The 18,935-nt window shown below is 34.6% G+C and overlaps 1 protein-coding gene across 47 annotated transcripts in view; it reads right to left on the bottom strand.

Annotated features, from left to right (window-relative positions):
* Window positions 1–18,935, bottom strand: part of MBD5 (methyl-CpG binding domain protein 5) — a 438,228-nt gene that overhangs the window by 235,162 nt on the left and 184,131 nt on the right. The gene's annotated exons all lie outside the window — the stretch shown is intronic.

Below are 18,935 nucleotides of genomic sequence, written 5' to 3' on the forward strand. Positions count from 1 at the left end.
CCTAGCCTGGGAACCTCCATATGCCGCGGGAGCGGCCCAAGAAATAGCAACAACAACAACAACAACAACAACAACAACAACAACAACAACAACAACAACAAAGAAATTAGCTAGAAAGCCAGTCACAGAGGACAGGGCTTCTCAACTGTGGCACTATTTAAATTTGGGGTCAGATAATTTGTTATGGGAGGCTGTCCAGTGTGTTGATGTATAGCAGCATCTCTGGCCTTGTACCACACTGCACTCATGACAACCCAAAATGTCACCAGACATTGCCAAATGTTCCTTTAGAAGGGAAAATTTCCTTTGATTGAGAACCACTGATTTAGACGGTAAGAGTGGCAGGGAGAAAAAGAGAAAGGTAACTAACAATACTGTCCAAAAGAGTCACAATTTTAAAAAGGCACCATTTTTAAAGATTTATCAACACCAAAGTGCTATGTTTATATGAATCATGTCTGGGGAAAACTGTCAGCAGGAACTCTCAGAAGATAATGTAGAATCTACTTGATACTACAGAAGAAGAATGAAGATAACATTATGACTGTGTCAAAGGTCAGAAGCTGAGGAAAGGGAATAATTAATTGGGTGGTGATAGACACAGATACAGGAGTGAGTCAGCTCAGAGGTAACTTTTTCAGTGTAAGAATTTAAGTTTTCTCCTTAAAATTTTTTTTTTCCAAAACACTAACTAAGGAATACCTAGTAGTGGATTTTACCCCTTTAGATAAGTGGGCAGGTGGACAGAGAGTTAAGAGGATCAGTCATTTGAAAAGAGTATCAGATTAAAATAAATCTTTCCCCTATTTTTCTGTTTTGTTTTCCCTTAATGAATAATCAATAAGCCCAATACCATTTATTGAAAAGTCAACCTTTATAAAACCACCTCTGTTATATACTAAGTTTCCACCCTCAGAGATATTCCTGGGCTACTTTGTTTCACTATCTTTCATCTATCTTTGCATCAGCAAAATGCTGTATTACTTACTAAAGCTTTATACCAAATTTTCATATTTGGTAGGCCAAGTCTCCCCACCTTATTATTCTTCTCTCATTACCTTAAACCCCTCTTTATTTTTTGATTAAAAAGATTTGTTTTAGGAATTTCCATCATGGCTCCGGGGAAACAAATCTGACTAGCATCCATGAGGACCCAGGTTTGATCCCTGGCCTCACTCAGTGAGTAAAGGATCTGGTGTTGCTGTGAGATGTGGTGTAGGTTGCAGATGTGGCTTGGATCCTGCATTGCTGTGGCTGTGGTGTAGACCAGCAGCTACAGCTCCGATTTGACCCCTAACTTGGGAACCTCCATATGAGAAGACTCCTCACTACCCCCTCCAAGGCAGGGAGCACAATCCTTGAGGCAGTAGCCTGCTGTGTTCCTCTCTTTGCTTGGCAATTAATGCTACTTTTTCTGCTTCCTCAAAAAAAAAGAAAAAAAAAAAAGATTCATTTTATACTGTTTGATAATTTTAATATCTGAAATGTTGAAGAAGCTTATTCTCTCGAATATTGTTTCTGATACTCCTTTATAATATTTCATTTTGTTATTTTTGATTGTAAATTCATTTTTTGGGGAATTTTACCTGTAGGACCTTTTTGAGTTCTGAATTAAATGTAGATTCCTTCAGAGGGGATTTATGTTTGCTTCTGCCAGCTACTTGGGGAATTTTAAACTTGCGACCACCATAAATTCTTGCTTTAATTTCCTTTAAATTAAACATCTATATAGTGTGAATTTCAGTAGAAACCCCATAAGACAAACTTGTTACAGGTGATCAGGGAGATATTCTTTTAACTGTATTCAGTGGTAAGTTTTGAATCAATCCATTTTTTCTTGCAGTGCTATGGGAAGTGACAGGCTAATTTTATTTTGCACTTACATGAAGGTGCAGAGATTTGGAAGTCTATGCTGAGGGGACTTTACATTTAAACTCTTCACCAAATATTAATTTTTTAAACTACTCTGGCAAGATAGGGGGATAGAGAGCTACTGTATGGTATAAGTGAGCTAAGTCATCATCTGTGATAAATTATTTATAAGTTCCATTGGCAAAAAATGTCTGATATTTGTAAATCTAGATACAGCAGTAAAGAATATATTATTTACAATTAGGTGACTAAATACTTGGGAAAATTTAGGGCAAATCAAAAATAAAAGCAGTGATTTCTAGGTGGATTCCTATGGAGGTGACATTCAATGCTATTTGATTTAACATGTGCTTGCAATAAGTAAATTTTTAAAAAGAAGTAAAAAGAGAAAAGCCATGACAGGGAATTGAAGACTGCAAGTGCATTTGCACTTCACTTCTGTGTTTTAGCATCCAATTGAGAGGCAATATGGTGCAAAAAGCACTGGATTCAGACTGACACGAACATGCGTTTGAATTCTGGCTGTGTAAATGACTATTTCAAATACCCATGGGAAGGTCCGTTAATGTTTTTGAAGACCATATTCTTTTATATATAAATAGGCAGTAATTATTCCTATCAAGCAGATTTACTGTGAGGACTACCAATAATCTATCTGAAGCATATGGCACTTAGAAAATGCTTAATTAATAGTTGTTGCTAAAATTATTCATTATCTCTTGCCAATATAAATAGCTAACTATGTTAAAGTCCATATTTTTTAAAGGCTCATTCTTATTTTGAAATCTGAATCACATAATAATTTGTCCTTTATAGTTTAGCAAAAAGAACATATTTGTCCAAATCCTCCTATTGCCTATTGCTAAGAACTTAAATTTGAAACAAAACTACAAATACTTAGCTTGCTCAGTCTCTCTCAAAAACAGTTCTGTCTCATTCAAATAATAAACAGAAGGAAGAGAAGTCAAGGACATAAACCCTTTTCTGAGGTTTAGTACATTGTTTTCATCAACAATGTTCTCTTACCATAGTTAGCAATAAGATAATTAATGGTAGGGAAGATAGAAGAAAAGTTCCAAACAGAAAATAGCTATGAACCTTGCACCAGTCCAAGGCCCAAAGTTTTCTAATATTCAAAAGATAGAGAGAAACTTAATTATTTTTACTTAAGGCAGCCCAGATAATAGACTTAATAGAACTCTAATATTAGAGTTGGACTGAATTGTGAACATGAACATGCTGACTTATCTTTGTTATTTATTTGTACCTAAGCCCTCATAATTTCTTAAAGCATTCTCAAAAATTTCTCTCTCTGTTAAAATGACAGAAGGGAACAATACTTAACAACTTTCAGGAATGTGGGAATCATGTTACTTTTCAAGCCTGATGTTGTCTGGCCTTGTTATAATTCACAGAGTCAAAAAGAAAGAAAGGAAGGAAGTAAAGACAGATGTCCTACTAGCTGCAAACTTGTTTGAAGCAGGATGGTACCAGATTCATTTTTTTGTATTCCCTAAAAATTCCTACACACTGTGCTGTTATAAAAAGTTCTAAATAAACCAAGTTTGAACCAAATTTCTTTGTTGTTAATGAAGATTTTATCTTCAAATCTTTCATGCAATTATCTTATACTCAAAAAAACAAATGCCCCCAAAAAGACCGTTTCATTATTTTAAATATTTTATTTTATTGGTAAGTTTTTTTGTTTGTTTTTAGCTGCACTTGTGACATGTGGAAATTCCCAAGCCAAGGACTGAACCCATGCCAGAGCAGCAACCTAAGCCACTGCAGTGACAATGCCAGAGCCTTAATTCACTGAGCCACACAGGAACGCACATTGCTAAGTTTTAATAAAATTACTACATTTTCATAGAAACAAATATAAAATCTACCCTTATAAATTTCATGTTCCGTATAAATAGACTTTGCTTATTTTTCATACATTATGCTAGGTAATGTTCTTTTTATAATATGGTCTTTCCTCACAATCTAAGTTAGTGCATATGATTGCAAAAGGATAAAAGGTTCCATTTTAAAAGGTTTAAATTATGATTTTTCTATTTTCTCTCAGAGCCATTTGTGATTACAGAAATATATGAACAGTTGATTTCATAAGAATTATACATTAAAAAATAACACACATCTTGACAAATTAGTTTATTTCCTCTTCTGACACTGCATTTTGCTTCTTAGTTTAGATAACAAAACGATCAATTTGAAAGGATAGTTTTTAATCTCAGATGCTTCTGAGCATTTTTTGGGGGGAGGTAGAAAAAATATGTGGCAATTCATACTATGCATTGGAGATCAGAATCTGGCCCTAAGTTTATATTTGAACAGGCATAAATGTGAACAGTAACCATAATAATGCTTATCAGAGAGAGCTGATGCAACTTCAACCAGTTGCCCCTTTTCCTACAACATTAAATTGCCCCTCTATAGCAAAATATTTCAGAAGACCACACAAAATCCTATGCATTGCTTAAATATAACCTGAAGGAACACACATGCACATCTACAACATTCTTCCAGTAGACAGAACTGGATGATGTTAACTACTCATAGAAAAGCTCCTTCACTAACCAATTTCTGAAATTCCATGTTTGCCCAGGGTACAAATTATTCATTTGTGAGTCACAAGTAAACCTGGAGCCAAGAATAGTTCATCACCTAGTGGTATACAATTTACTGGACACCACTTATTTTACTGGGACTAAGTATTCTCACTAAGTATTCTGTCTGGGTCTAAAATTGGAAACTTAGCGTCATTCTTCTCTGGTAGAACGCTATAGTAGTATTTTTCTGGTCACCAATCAGTTGGATGGCTCTTAAGTGCTCAAAGGAGAGAAAAAGACATTGCCCAGAACATTAACCACCCAGCCTCACTGTTAGTAATCTTGGTTTTGCTATGCCTCCTTTGAATCATAATCAGGCAGTTTCTCCTTCAGAAATGGGATAATACTGCAACAGGAACCTCTAGAAGGCATAAACTTAGCTTGTAGATGTGATTTAATTAATTTGTACTCCTATCACCTAGCAGTAAGGTCTTAGGTAAGTCATCTGGTATAGTAATATCTGACCTTCCAATCTTATAGAATAATTATGTTAAGAAGGGTAGCAGCATTTATGAGTACCAATGAAGTTCTAAGCTCTGTGCCCCATGTTTTACATATAGCTTCATATTTAATATTCAAAAACAACCAACCTTTTGAGGTATATAGGCCAATTTTCATTTTACATATAAGGACACTAAAGATCAGGAACTTGAAGTAACATAACAAATGGAAGAGCTAGGAATCAAATCTAGCTCTAAGTGACTAAACCGATCATGAAGTGAATAATATACATGAATGCAAAATAATGACATGGATAGATAAACATGAAAATAAAAAAACCCTAGGAATTCCAATTCTGGTAACTGAGGAGTAATTTGAATTAGAATCATCATCCTACTGATAATAATGATAAACTGGAAAAACACTAAAACAAGCAAATAAAAAAGAACTATTTGAAGACACAATGGAGAGTTACCAAAGGTAGACAGAAACAGAAAGAGGATTTGATCCCTGAAAGAGGTGAACACAGCTGGGCAAGATCTACATGTATGTGGATTTTCCCTGAAGCACAAAGATGGGAGAAGGGCTGAAATTAATGCAGAAGGCCACACTCTTACTGGCTGAGGTACCAGAGGCTTGAGTTTATAGTTCAGGGAATGGCTGACAACTGAGTGCTGGATTTCAGAAAAAAGGGAAATACAGAGAAATTTAAAATTTGCATATATACTCCCACCAGAGTTGATCCCTGAACTGCCTATCTATGATGCTAAAGAACTCAGTGGGAAGTAATAGATGAAAGACTGAAACTGGGGTTTCTATTGCTGCCCAGTGCATGAGATTTAGTGGAGTTTGAATTCCACCTAATTAAAGCAGCTTAGTGAACAATTCAGGCTTTCCACAGAAATCCCTGAATGGCCACATTTTAGGAGTAAAGATTATATCTTTGTACTAAAAGAGTCACCCAAGGGTTAAGGGCAAATCTCAAAGAGACCCACTTTGACAAAATATAAAATCAAGACTTTACTAGATAAAGACCAGCAGCCAGGGGTTTAACTATTAGGAAAAAAGATAAACAAAAATGGACAAAACTTTAACTAGACTAAGCAACAAGAGAGAGAGGAATCAAATAAATAAAAATATAAGTGAAAAGGGAAACATTACAACAGAGACCACAGAAATACAAAGGATAGTAAGAGACTACTATGAACAATAATACACCAGTAAATTGAACAACCTAGTAAAATGGATATATAAAACCTACCATGACTAAATCATGAAAAAACAGAAAAATTCTACAGACAAATAATGAATAAAGAGATAGAGACAATAATCAAAAACCCACCAACAAACAAAAAGTCAAGCTTGGATGGTTTCATTGGTGAACTCTACCAAATATTTAAAGAGGAATTCTTATCAATCATTCAGAAACTCTTCCAAAAAAGTCAAGAGGAAAGAACACTTCTAAATTCATTTGATAAGGCCAGCTTCCCCTAATACAAAACCAGAAAAGGATAGCACAAGAAAAGAAAAATACAGCCCAATATGCCTGATGAAAATAAATGCAAAAATTCTAAACAAAATATTAGCAAACTGAATTCAACTGCACCTTAAAAGTATCATATGCCATGATTAAGTGGGATTCATTCCTTGCAATCAACCATGCAAGAATGATTCAGTATATGCAAATCAATAAATGTGATACATCACATTAACAGAATGAAAATCAAAATCATGTGACTATTTCAATAGATGCCAAAAAAATTTGACAAACTCCAATATCCTTTAATGATAAAAACTCTCAACAAAATCTCAACATACTGAAGGACATATATGAAAAGTCTACCGCTAATATTATACTTAGGGTGAAAGGGTGAAAACTTTCCTCTAAGATAAAACAAGACAAGGATGCCTATGACTACCACTTTTATTCAACATGGTACTTGAAGTCCTAACTAGAGCAATCACTAAAGAAAAAGAAATAAAAGCCATTTTATGGAAAGAAAGGGGTAAAACTTGCCCTGTTTTCACAGGATATGATATTATACATAGAAAAACCTTAAGACTCCATCAAAGAAAAACTGTTAAAACTGAAGTGAATTCAGTAACATTCAGCAGGAAAAAAATCAAAATACAAAAATCACACGAGTTTCTATACACTAACAATGGACAATCTAAAAACAAAATAAAGAAAACAATCCCCCATTCACAGTAGCATCAAAAAATTTAACCAAAGAGCTGAAAGATCTCTACATTGAAAACTAAAGAAAATGCTGATGAAAGAAATTGAAGAAGACATAAATAAGTGGAAAGATACCCATGTTAATGAATTGGAAGAATTAATATATATATGTACTTTTTGCTTTTTAGGGCCGTGTCCACAACATGTGAAGGTTCCCAGGCTAGGGGTCTAATCAGAGCTATAGCTGCCAGCCTACACCACAGCCACGGCAATGTCAGATCTGAGGTATGTCTGCCACCTATACCACAGCTCCCAGCAACACCAGATCCCTAACCACTGCATGAGGCCAGGGATTGAACCTGCAACCTCATGGTTCCTAGTTGGATTCGTTTCCACTGTGCCATGATGGGAACTCCAGAAGAATTAATAAGAAGTCCATACTAGTGAAAGCCTCATTCGATACAATCCCTATCAAAATTCCAATTGGATTTTTTTACAGAGAGAAAAAACAATGCAAAAATTATTTAGAGCCCAAGAGATAACAAATAGCCAAAGCAATCTTAACAACAAAAAAAACTGAAGGCATCATACTTTCTGATTTCAAACTATATTAAAAAGCTATAGTAATCAATTTAGTATGGTACTGGCGTAAAACAGACACAGAGACCAAGAGAACAGAATCAAGAGCCTGGAAATAAATAAATACATGTATATGGTGAGTAAGGCACCAAGTTGACAAGGGAACCAAGAAAATCCATTGGGGACAAGATAGTGTCCTCAATAAATGGGTTAAGAAGTCTGAGTACCTACATGCAAAAGAATAAAAATGGGAGTTCCCGTTGTGGCTCAGTGGGTTATGAACTCAACTAGTGTCCATGAGGATGTAGGTTCAATCCCTGGCCTTGCTCAATGCCTTAAGGATCTGGCTTTGCCATGAGCTGTGGTGTAGGTTGTAGATGCAGCTCGGATCCTGCCTTGCTGTGGCAGTGGTGCAGGCCTGCAGCTGCAGCTCCAGCCCATAGCCTGGGAACTTTCATATGCTGCAGGTGCGACCCTAAAAAGGAAAAATCATGAAAATGGACCTCCATCTTACACCATTCACTTAAATTAACTTGAACTCGATTAAACATTTAAATGTAAGACCTAAAACCACAAAACTCCTAGAAGAAAACAGAGAAAAACTCCTTGATACTGGTCTTGGAAATGATTATTTTGGGTATGACATCAGAAGCACAACAACAGAAGCAAAAATGAAACAGTGGGGCTACATGAAATAGGCTTCTACACAGCAAAAATATGAGCAACAAAATGAAAAGGTAACCTATAGAATGGGAGAAAATATTTACACATCATTTATCTTATGGGGGGTTAATATTCCAAAGTATGTAACAAACTCATACTACTGAATAGCCAAAAAAAAAAAAACCCAAATAAACCAATTTTTTAAAAATGGGCAAAAGAACTGAAGAGTCATTTTTCCCAAAGAAGATATACAAATGGCTAACAGTTACATAAAAAAGTGCTCAATACCACTAATCATCAGTGAAATGAAATAACCATAAGGAGTCACCCTATAACTGCTGCAATGGCTAATTTCGAAAAGCTCAAGAGAGGAGTTCCCGTCGTGGTGCAGTGGAAACGAGTGTGACTAGGAACCATGAGGTTGCGGGTTTGTTCCCTGGCCTCGCTCAGTGGGTTAAGGATCCGGTATTGCTGTGGCTCTGGTGCAGGCTGGCAGCTACAGCTCCAATTAGACCCCTAGCCTGGGAACCTCCACATGCCGCAACTGTGGCCCTAAAAAGGACAAAAAGACAAAACAAAAAACTAAACCAACAGCAACAAACAAAAAGACCAAGAGAAAACAAGTGTTGGCTGCGATGTGAAGGAGAGGGAACCCATGTGCATTGTCAGTAGAAATGTATATTAGTGTGGCTATTATGGAAAATGGTATAGAGGTTCTCAAAAAGTTAAAAGCAGAACTAGCATATGAGCTAGCAACCCCACTTCTGGGTTTACAGTGAAAATGAAATCAATATTTCAAAGTGATATCTGCATCCCCATGTTCACAGCAGCATTATTTACAAGTGCCAACACATGGAAACAACCTAAGTGTCTGTCAATGAATGAAGGGATAAAGAAAACATATATCTAAATAAATGGAATAGTATTCACCTGTAAAAAGAAGGAAATTCTGATATTTGTGCAACATGGATACACCTTAAGGGCATTATGTTGAGTGAAAAAAATCAGACAGAGAAAGACAAGTAGGAATCCTTAAAAAAAAAACAAAAAACAAAAAACCCCAAACAAACAAAAAAACCACGAACCATAGAAACAGAAGATTGGTGGCTGTTAGGGGTTGGGGGGAGGATGAGGTTGGGGAAATGGGTACAAACTCTAGTTGTAAGATGAAAAAGTTTTGGGGATCTAATGTACAGCATGGTGACAACAGTTAATACGCTATATTATACATCTGAAAGTTACTCAGAGAATAGATCTTAAAAGCCACCCCCACGGAGTTCCCATCATGGCTCAGTGGTTAACGAATCCGACTAGTAACCATGAGGCTGTTGGTTCGATCCCTGGCCGTGCTCAGTGGGTTAAGGATCTGGCGTTGCTGTGAGCTGTGGTATAGGTTGCAGACGTGGCTCAGATCCAGCGTTGCTGTGGCTCTGGCGTAGGCCGGCAGCTATAGCTCCGATTAGACCCCTAGCCTGGGAACCTCCATATGCCGCAGAAGTGCCCCAAGAAATGGCAAAAAAAAAAAAAAAGCCCCCCCCTGCACACAGAGTAGCTATCTGAGGTGATGGATGTGTTAACTTTGTGGTAATCATTTGCTATCTATCTATCTATCTATCTATCTATCTATCTCAAATCATCACATTGTACACCTTAATGTTTTATGCCATATAAATATCAATAAACTCAAGTAAATAAAAAGGGGAGGCAATTATATCCTAATTTTCATGATGATATGTAGGTATAATTGAAAAACAGAAGAAAATCAAGGGAAAAACTAAGAAAAAAAAAGAATTTAGAAAGGTAACTAGTTATATAATTAGTATATGTAGTATACTACATCAGTAGTATACTATACTACTATTGGTCAACTACTGTTGAGTGACACTGTATCAGCAGTAGTCGATTAATGATTCTCCTTATAAGGGAAGCCCAATTAAAAAATAAAAACTTGAAATAAACCCATTTGATATGAAAAACACAAGAAAAATAACTCAAAATAAATCCAGATACCTGTAAGACATGTAATTTGTTTTCAATATAGATACACAGTCAATAGTCTAAGACTGCTGATCTGCCTAAGTTTTAATAAAATTCCAATTAAAACACCAGTTGGATTTTTCTATTTTGAGAACTCAAAAGATGATAACAAAGTTCATAAAGTTAAAAGCATTTCATTACCTAGGAGTATTTTGAAAGAAAAAAGGAGTAAAGATGGGACTAGTCCTTCCAGATATTAAAAACGATATACATTATAAAGGTGCAGTAATTAAAGAGTTTAGTTCTAGAGAAGAAACAAACAAATAGAAAATGTATAATGAGAATCCTAAAATATACTACAATATGTCTAAGATTTTAAAATACAATAAAGGTGCCATTTTAAGAAAGGATTTTTCAATAAAAACTAGTAGGACATGAACAAAATTCCAGTGATTTAAAAACTTAAACATAAAAGAAATTATTTAAAAAATGGTGGGGCAGACAAATGGGTAGAACACAGATTTTTAAGGCAGTGAAATATTACACGTGATACTATGATAGCAACTACCTGCCATTATACATTTGTATAAACCAAAGAATATAAAATACCAATGGTGAACCCTAATGTAAACACTAGACTCTATGTGATAATGAGGTGTCAATGTAGGTACATCAGCTGTAACAAATGTACCACTGTGTTGGGGATACTGATAATGGGGAGACCACGCATATTTGTGAGCAGAGAGTCTATGGAAAAATCTCAGAACTCTCCTTTCAATTTTGTTGTGAAACTAAAAAGAAAAAGCACCTTAACAAAAATTAAGCCTTAAGGTAGAGAAGAAAAAAATAATGTTATATATTTTATAAACTTGGACATAAATTTCAAAAGGCATAACAGTAAAGAATGATAATTTGATAAAACCAAAATTTAAAATTTCAACATGAAAAAAAAGAGACTATCACAAATGAAGTTAAAGGGTAAAATTAAATGAAAAATTAATGGTCAAATTAAACATTTGAAATGCATGAAAAAATGCACATTTTATTGTATACAAAGAGCTCTCAGAAATTAGTAATAAAGAGACAAATATCAGAAAGGCCACTAGCAAAGAACAAGGGATCTCCTCCATTCATGCTTTTTTTTTTTTTTTTTTTTAACGGCATATAAAGGAACATGCATGTGTGTGTATATGTGTGTTACATGCATGTGCATATATACACCTGAAGATGGATAGATTTCTGAAATTATACATTAAAACTCTAGATCATGGGAAGCTTAGTATAAAAAGGTGGCACAATTTTACTTATGAACTTTTTTCCATCCTTAAATTGCTCTTGAAATATACAGCGGAAAAAAGAAAACAATTACTGTCACTTTCATTTTGGTTCTTTAAAGCCAGACTAGAGAGTTTCCCTTCATTCCCTTTGGGGCTTCAAATTCAATCAGTCCTGCCTTTCAAGGCCCACTAGACTCAGGCTTTTCTCTTATGAAGGTGCTTCTTCTCTATCTTCAGCAGTTTTTTTCTTCTAGGAAACTGGCCCTTCTCCCCAAGATTCTAGCTATTAACAAGCAATAGCTGCATCAAAAGCAATTTGATCAGCTGCATGCTCAGTAAAGAAGCATGCAGACAAGGAACAATGGTAGTAATTAATGTACATATCTGAGTCAAACCCGGTAGTAGAGTAATTTGAGACACAGTATACTGCATATTGCAGAGTTTAAGAAGTATCTCCTCAAAGATACTGGATCAAAATGACACTTTTATCCAACAAATTAGACATACTGGAAGAAACGGACAAATTTCTAGAAACATACAACCTGACAAGAATGAATTAAGAAGAAAGAGACAATCTGAACTTACTTATCACTACAGATAAAATCGAATTTGTAATAATAAAAAAAATTCCCAGAAAACAAAAGTCCAAGACCAGATGGCTTCAAAGGCAATTTTACTAAACATATAAAGAAGAGCTAAATAGCTATCTTTTTCAAACTATTCCAAAAGATTGAAGATAGAACATTCCTAAATTCATTTTATGAGGCCATCATTACCCTGATACCAAAACCAGACAAAATCACTACAAAAAAAAGAAAATTACAGGCCAATATCAATGATGAATACAGATGTAAAAATCTTCAACAAAATATTAGCACACTGCATCAAAAATATATAAAAAATATCATATACCATGATCAAGTGGGATTTATTCCAGGGACATAAGGATGGTGCAATAGTCACAAACCAATCAAAATGATGCCACACATAAACAAAAGGAAGGATAACAACTACATGGTCATTTCCAATAGACAGAGAAAAAGCCTCTGACAAAATTCAACATCCGTTCATAAAAAAAAAAACTCTCATGAAAGTGGGTATAGAGGGAACATATGTCAACATAGTAAAGGCCATTTATGACAAACCCACAGCTAACATATTCAATGATGAAAACCTGAAAGCCTTTCCTCTAAATTCAGGAACAAGGTAAGGGAGTTCCCATTATGGCTCAGTGGTAACAAACGTGACTAGTATCCTTGAGGATGCAGGTTCGATCCCTAGCCCTGTTCAGTGGGTTAAGGATGCAGCATTGCTATGAGCTGTGGTATAGGTCACAGACGGTACCTGGATCATGCTTTGCTGTGGCTATGGTGTAAGCTGGCAGTTGCAGCTTCAATTCGACCCCTCGTCCAGGGAACTTCCATATGCCATGGGCACAGCCCTAAAGAGAAAAAAAAAAAGATAAGGATGCCTATTTTCACCACTTTTATTTAACAAAGTATTAGAAGTCCTAGCCACAGCAATCAGACAAGAAAAATAAAAGGTAACCAAATTGGAAGGGAAGAAGTAAAAACATCATTTTATTTGATGACATGATACTATCTCTATGTAGAAAACCCTAAAGTCTCCACTACAAATCTATTAGAACTAATAAATGAATTCAGCAAAATTCCAGGATACAAGAATAGTATATAGAAATCTGCTGCTTTCTATATACTAATAATAAACTATAAGAATGAGAAAATTCCAACCAAAAGAATACCTAGGACTATAATTAACCAAGGAAGTGAAAGGCCTATACTCTGAAAACTATAAAACACTGATGAGGGAAACAAGATGATACAAAGAAATGGAACAATATCCCCAATTTGGCTTGGAAGAATATTATTAAAATATCCATAACTACACAAAGCAATCCATAGATTTACTGCAATCCCTATAAAAATATCCATGACATTTTTCACAAAACAAGAATAAATAATCCTAAAATTCATATGTAAACACAAAATACCCCAAATTGTCAAAGCAATCTTGAGGAAAAAAAAAATAAATCTGGTGGTATCATCCTCCCAGACTTCAGACTACACTTAACATACAGCAATCAAAACAGCATGATACTGACACAAAAACAAACATAGATAAATGGAACATAATCGAGACCCCAGACATAAACCCACAAATTTATGATTAATTAATCTATGATGAAGGAGGCAAGATATACAATGAAGATAGTCTTTTCAATAGCTGATGCTAGGAAAACCAGAGAGCTACATGTTAAAGAATGAGATTAGAACATATCCTCACACCACATACGAAAATAAATTCAAAGTGGACTAATGACCTAAATGTAAGTCGCCTAGAATAACACAGGCAGGATACTCTTTGCCATAAGTTGTAGTGATATATTTTTGTATCTATCTCCTAAAGCAAAGAAATAAAAGCAAAAATAAACAAATGGGACCTAACTAAACTTAAAAAGATTTGCATAGCAAAAGAAATTGTTGACAAAATGAAAAGTCTAAGAAAGTGAGAAAATATTTACAAATGATATGACCAACAAAGGGTGAACATCCAAAATGCATAAACAGCTCATAAAATTCAGTATTAAAAACCAAACAACCTGGAGTTTATTTTTCCCTCAATTATCAAGTTTCTTTTGGAAAATGAGGTAAAAATGTAAACCAAATCCTTAAGTCCTTTAGACTTAAGTCTTTTAGGAAATATAGGACATATCTCTAATCTTCAGCATTGTAAATTTTCTAATTTCTACCTCTGTTCATCTTTCATACCAAATTCAAGGAATATACTTAACATGAATGGTGTATAACTGAGTCTGCTTCAGAATTAACTTACCTTTCAATATCAATCCTTTTGGATGCTATGTAAAAGCAGAAGGCCAATAACAATTTTCTTCATTCACTTCAAAAAATTTAGTGAGTGTGTATTACATGCAAAGGATAATTTGAAGCAGGTTTTACCTTCAAGAAGCATATATTTGGGAACTTTATGTGCTTCATGCAAGAGTAGAAAAATATAAGGGTCCTACAATAGTATTTTCTAATGCTTTACCTCCCTTCTCTTTCAGAAGTGCAAAGAAAATACACATAAAATTCTTTAATTGAAGTGCTAAGAGTGTACAATCTATTTAAGTTTTATTACATGAAACAGTGACAATTGTCTAAATATATGGGATATGACCACAAAAAAGATATGAGTGTGCTGATAATCTATATATCACATACCAAGTATATATGAGAAAGACTTGACTAGGATGAGCAGTAGAATTAATGTTAAAAATATACAGTGGCGGAGTTCCCGTCATGGCTCAGTGGTTAGCGAATCCGACTAGGAACCATGGGGTTGTGGGTTTGATCCCTGGCCTCGCTCAGTGGGTTAAGGATCCGGAGTTCCCATGAGCTGTGGTGTAGGTTGCAGACATGGCTCGGATCCTGTGTTGCTGTGGCTCTGGTGTAGGCCAGCGGCTACAGCTCTGATTTGACCCCTAGCCTGGGAACCTCCATATGCCTCAGGAGCAGCCCTAGAAATGGCAAAAAGACAAAAAAAGACAAAATATATATATATATATATGTGGTGGCTTTGTTTATTTTGAAAGGTCATCAATTTAAAAAGATTTTATTTAAAATGAATTCCTTGCTGATGGAAATAAAAAATAACCCTGCTTCGAATCAAGTATAGCAAAGGAAAAACTGACTCAGTTCATTTATGGAGTATACTATCAATACAGTTATAAATGTAAATGCTAAACCATCTCTAAAGATTTTAGGGCGTTTCATTTGTTGATATATGTAAAATGGACACAAATCTTTAATCATAAAACTATAATGCTATTATTCATACTTTGATCTCAAGTAAACAAACATAAAATTGTTCTATAATTTTAACAAATAGAACTACAAAGTAGATGGGAAAAAGAATCAAGAAACTATGTTCAAGAAATGATAATGCCAAATCATTATAAGCAAAACATGTCTTTTTATAAGTGAAAAAAATCCTTTGTTTTTAAAATCAATTTTTCTTCTCTAACTTTATTTTCAGCTAATATATACACATATATGTACACATATATGGATGACAGTGTTATTGGTTCCTAGGAGAACAAAATTCTTTGTTTTTAAAATCAATTTTTCTTTTCTAACTTTATTTTCAGCTTATATATATGTGTGTGTGTGTGTGTGTGTGTGTGTGTACACATATATGAATGATAGTGTTATTGGTTGAAAATTGTGTTCTCTCTAAAAGATGTGTTCAAATCTTCATCCTTAACACCTATGAATGTGACCATATTTGGAAATAGTGTCTTTGCAGTTGTACTGAAGTTAAGATGAAACCATGCTGACTTACGGTGGGCCCTAATCCAACATGACTATGTTCTTATAATGAGAGAAGAGACACAGACACAGGGAGAAAACTATGTGAAGAGGGAGACAGAGATTAGAGTAATGAGTTTATAAACCAATGAATGCCAAGGAAGCAAAGAGAGAGGCAGAGAGTCCATCTTCCATGCCTTCAAAAGCGCATGGCCTGTGAAACACCTGATTTTGGATTTCTGGTTTCAAGAATTGAGAGAGAATAAATTTTTGTTAGTTTAAACCACCCAGTTTTTTTTTTTTTAATTTATTTTTTATTTTTATTTCCTACAACACACTTTTTTTTTTCTTCCACTGTGCAGCATGGGGACCCAGTTACACATACATGTATACATAATTTTCTCTCCCATTGTCGTGCTGCGTTGTAAGTATCTAGACATAGTTTTCAGGGCTACACAGCAGGATCTTATTGTAAATCCATTGCATGAACAATAGTTTGCATCAGTTGACCTCAAACTCCCAATCCCTCCCACTCCCTCCCCCTCCCCCTAGGCAACCACAAGTCTATTCTCCAAGTCCATGATTTTCTTTTCTGTGGAAAGGTTCATTTTAAACCACCCGGTTTATGGTAATTTGTTACAGGAGACCTAAGAAACTAACACGGAGAACTAAACTGCCAGTTTTATTATTTTCTGGTGATATTTATTTCTTTTTTCTTTCTTTCTTTTTTTTCTTTGGCTGTGCTTGAGGCATTTGGAGGTTCCCTGGGGCAGGGATCAAACCTATGTCAGAGTAGTGACCCAAACTGCTGCAGTGACAATGCCAAATCCTTAACCCACTGTGCCACAAGAGAACTCCTCTAATGAAATTTTAAACCAGTGTCTCAGACTAATTAAAGATTTGATCAAAGTATCCATAAAAGATATTTAATCCAAAGAAGATTTTTTAGATCACTCTGCATTGTGAATGGAATATTTCTCCAAGTAATAGTTGTTCAAATAAAGTTAAAATTTTAGAACAGGCAATAAATCAGGAACATCCAGTAAAACCTCCTGCAAAATTTGTAATATACATAGTTTTTATGAGACTAAAAGGCTACCAGCCATTTTTTTTAAACAACCATGTTTTTATTTGTTTGTTTGTTTTACCAGCGATTTCTGCATAAACTGCATTTTTACATGCTTGAACATAAAATTTAAAATGCTCATTGAGGAAATTCAATGTGAAAAAAAACTTAGTAGCAGTACCAGAAACATGATGTAAAATAAAGCTGGTATGAATATAATGGACAAATTCATTATTGCTTTTGCAAAAAGTATAATAATTACATCACCTATTTATTGAATTATATGCCACCCAACTGCTAAGTAGCTAAGCTTTTACTTATATTATCCATCCCATTTAATCCTTACAATGCTATAATTATCAAATTTTAAAGATATACAAATTGGGGGACAAAGAGAATCAGTAATTTACCCAAGGTAACACAGCTGGTGGGAGTGGCACAGGTGTGGTTAATCAGTCAGTCTTAATCTGTTCTATGAATTTGTGTTCTTGTATAGCAAGCTTATAGTCATACCCACGATGTTCTAATTGCCTTTCTAACTATCAACATTTTTTTAAATCATAATTTGCAAATCGACCTTAAAATATGAGAAGAAAATGAAATCACCAGCACTTTTGATTAGAATTATTAATGACATGGTCATAAATAGAATGCAATTCAAAGAGAACAAAGGGCTGGTTCTTAACATAATGTGTGTGGAAGAAAGAGAAATTACAATTATCTGACACAAGATATGTTTCTGTGGTTAAAGAATAACTTAAGATCAAAATAAGATGTGACACTAGATAAGATCAAAAACGAAATATTAGAGGAAGAAATTTAACAATAGGCTGCTAATGGAGAAGTATTGTTTATGGAAATTATTTCTATTAATTTTAGCAGCGATCAACTTTAAGTATTTTCTTAAACCTTAAGTAGATTACATGAAACTAAGAAGAGATTTAAATTATGATTAAAGCATGATTCTGAGAAAAGAAATTTCAGAAACAATCACTCAATAAAAGGGTTAAGAAAGAATTCCCTACTCCTGAGAGCTGTTATTCCAGATTGGTTTGCTAAAAGAAGCAATGAAATCTATTTCTTTGAAGAGCCTTAAAAACAGAAGGCTTACTTTATCAGCAGTTCAGAAAGGTTTAGGTATGTACCTACCAGAAGGCAGTCAGAGGATAAACACTTACGGTTCTATAAAGCCTAGTGACTGCATAATAATACTATTCTTATAACTATGAGGAAAAGGCAACACAGCTGCTTTTTCTTTTCTTTGGTGACCAGGCTTTGCTGTCCAAAAAGTTGCAGAATAATTTGAATGTAATTAGATGAAATTTTCCTCAACAGAAAAGCAAGAATTAATTTTGTCTCTAGTTACCGAAAGAAAACTCAGAAGGCTCTACACTGGGCTTTTTAAACATTTATGGCCTCCTTCACTTGGAAAATGTCCTTTTATGTACAACTTAAAAAGCAGGCTCGTTTGCTGGATGACCTTAGGCCTATGGGTTGAATTAACACTAAATTAAAAATTCTGACATATCTACAGTTTCTTTGTTCATATAAAATGTTGGAAAAAAATCAATTTTCTTGCATTCTACTTATGTTTTCATAAGTTTACTTTTATTTCATTTTATATTCACCCACTTAAATACTGTTTATGAAAGCAGAGAAGGCAAATTCCTTATATTATTTTTGTTATAATGCAGTTTTCAATTTCTTTTCAACCAAACTTCCTCTAAAGGGTAATATAATTAATTTTCATATTGAAGATGGCACCGTGGTCCACAATCCTTGGCCAGCTATTTTTCCAGGAGTATTAAGAGCTCCTGTAAAAATAACTAAAAGTTCAATGGCATCTTGTGATGCAGGAACCTCACAAAAAATAAAGCTGATAGGGATGTAAAGGATGACATCTCAAGGATTTTGGAGCCCTTTAGAACAATTGCTTGA

Source organism: Sus scrofa, chromosome 15 (assembly GCF_054392235.1).
Source record: "Sus scrofa isolate SSC_HxYL_T2T_F1_AM1 chromosome 15, Sscrofa_HxYL_maternal_Yorkshire_Landrace_v2.0, whole genome shotgun sequence".
In the NCBI taxonomy this organism is placed as follows: domain Eukaryota; kingdom Metazoa; phylum Chordata; class Mammalia; order Artiodactyla; family Suidae; genus Sus; species Sus scrofa.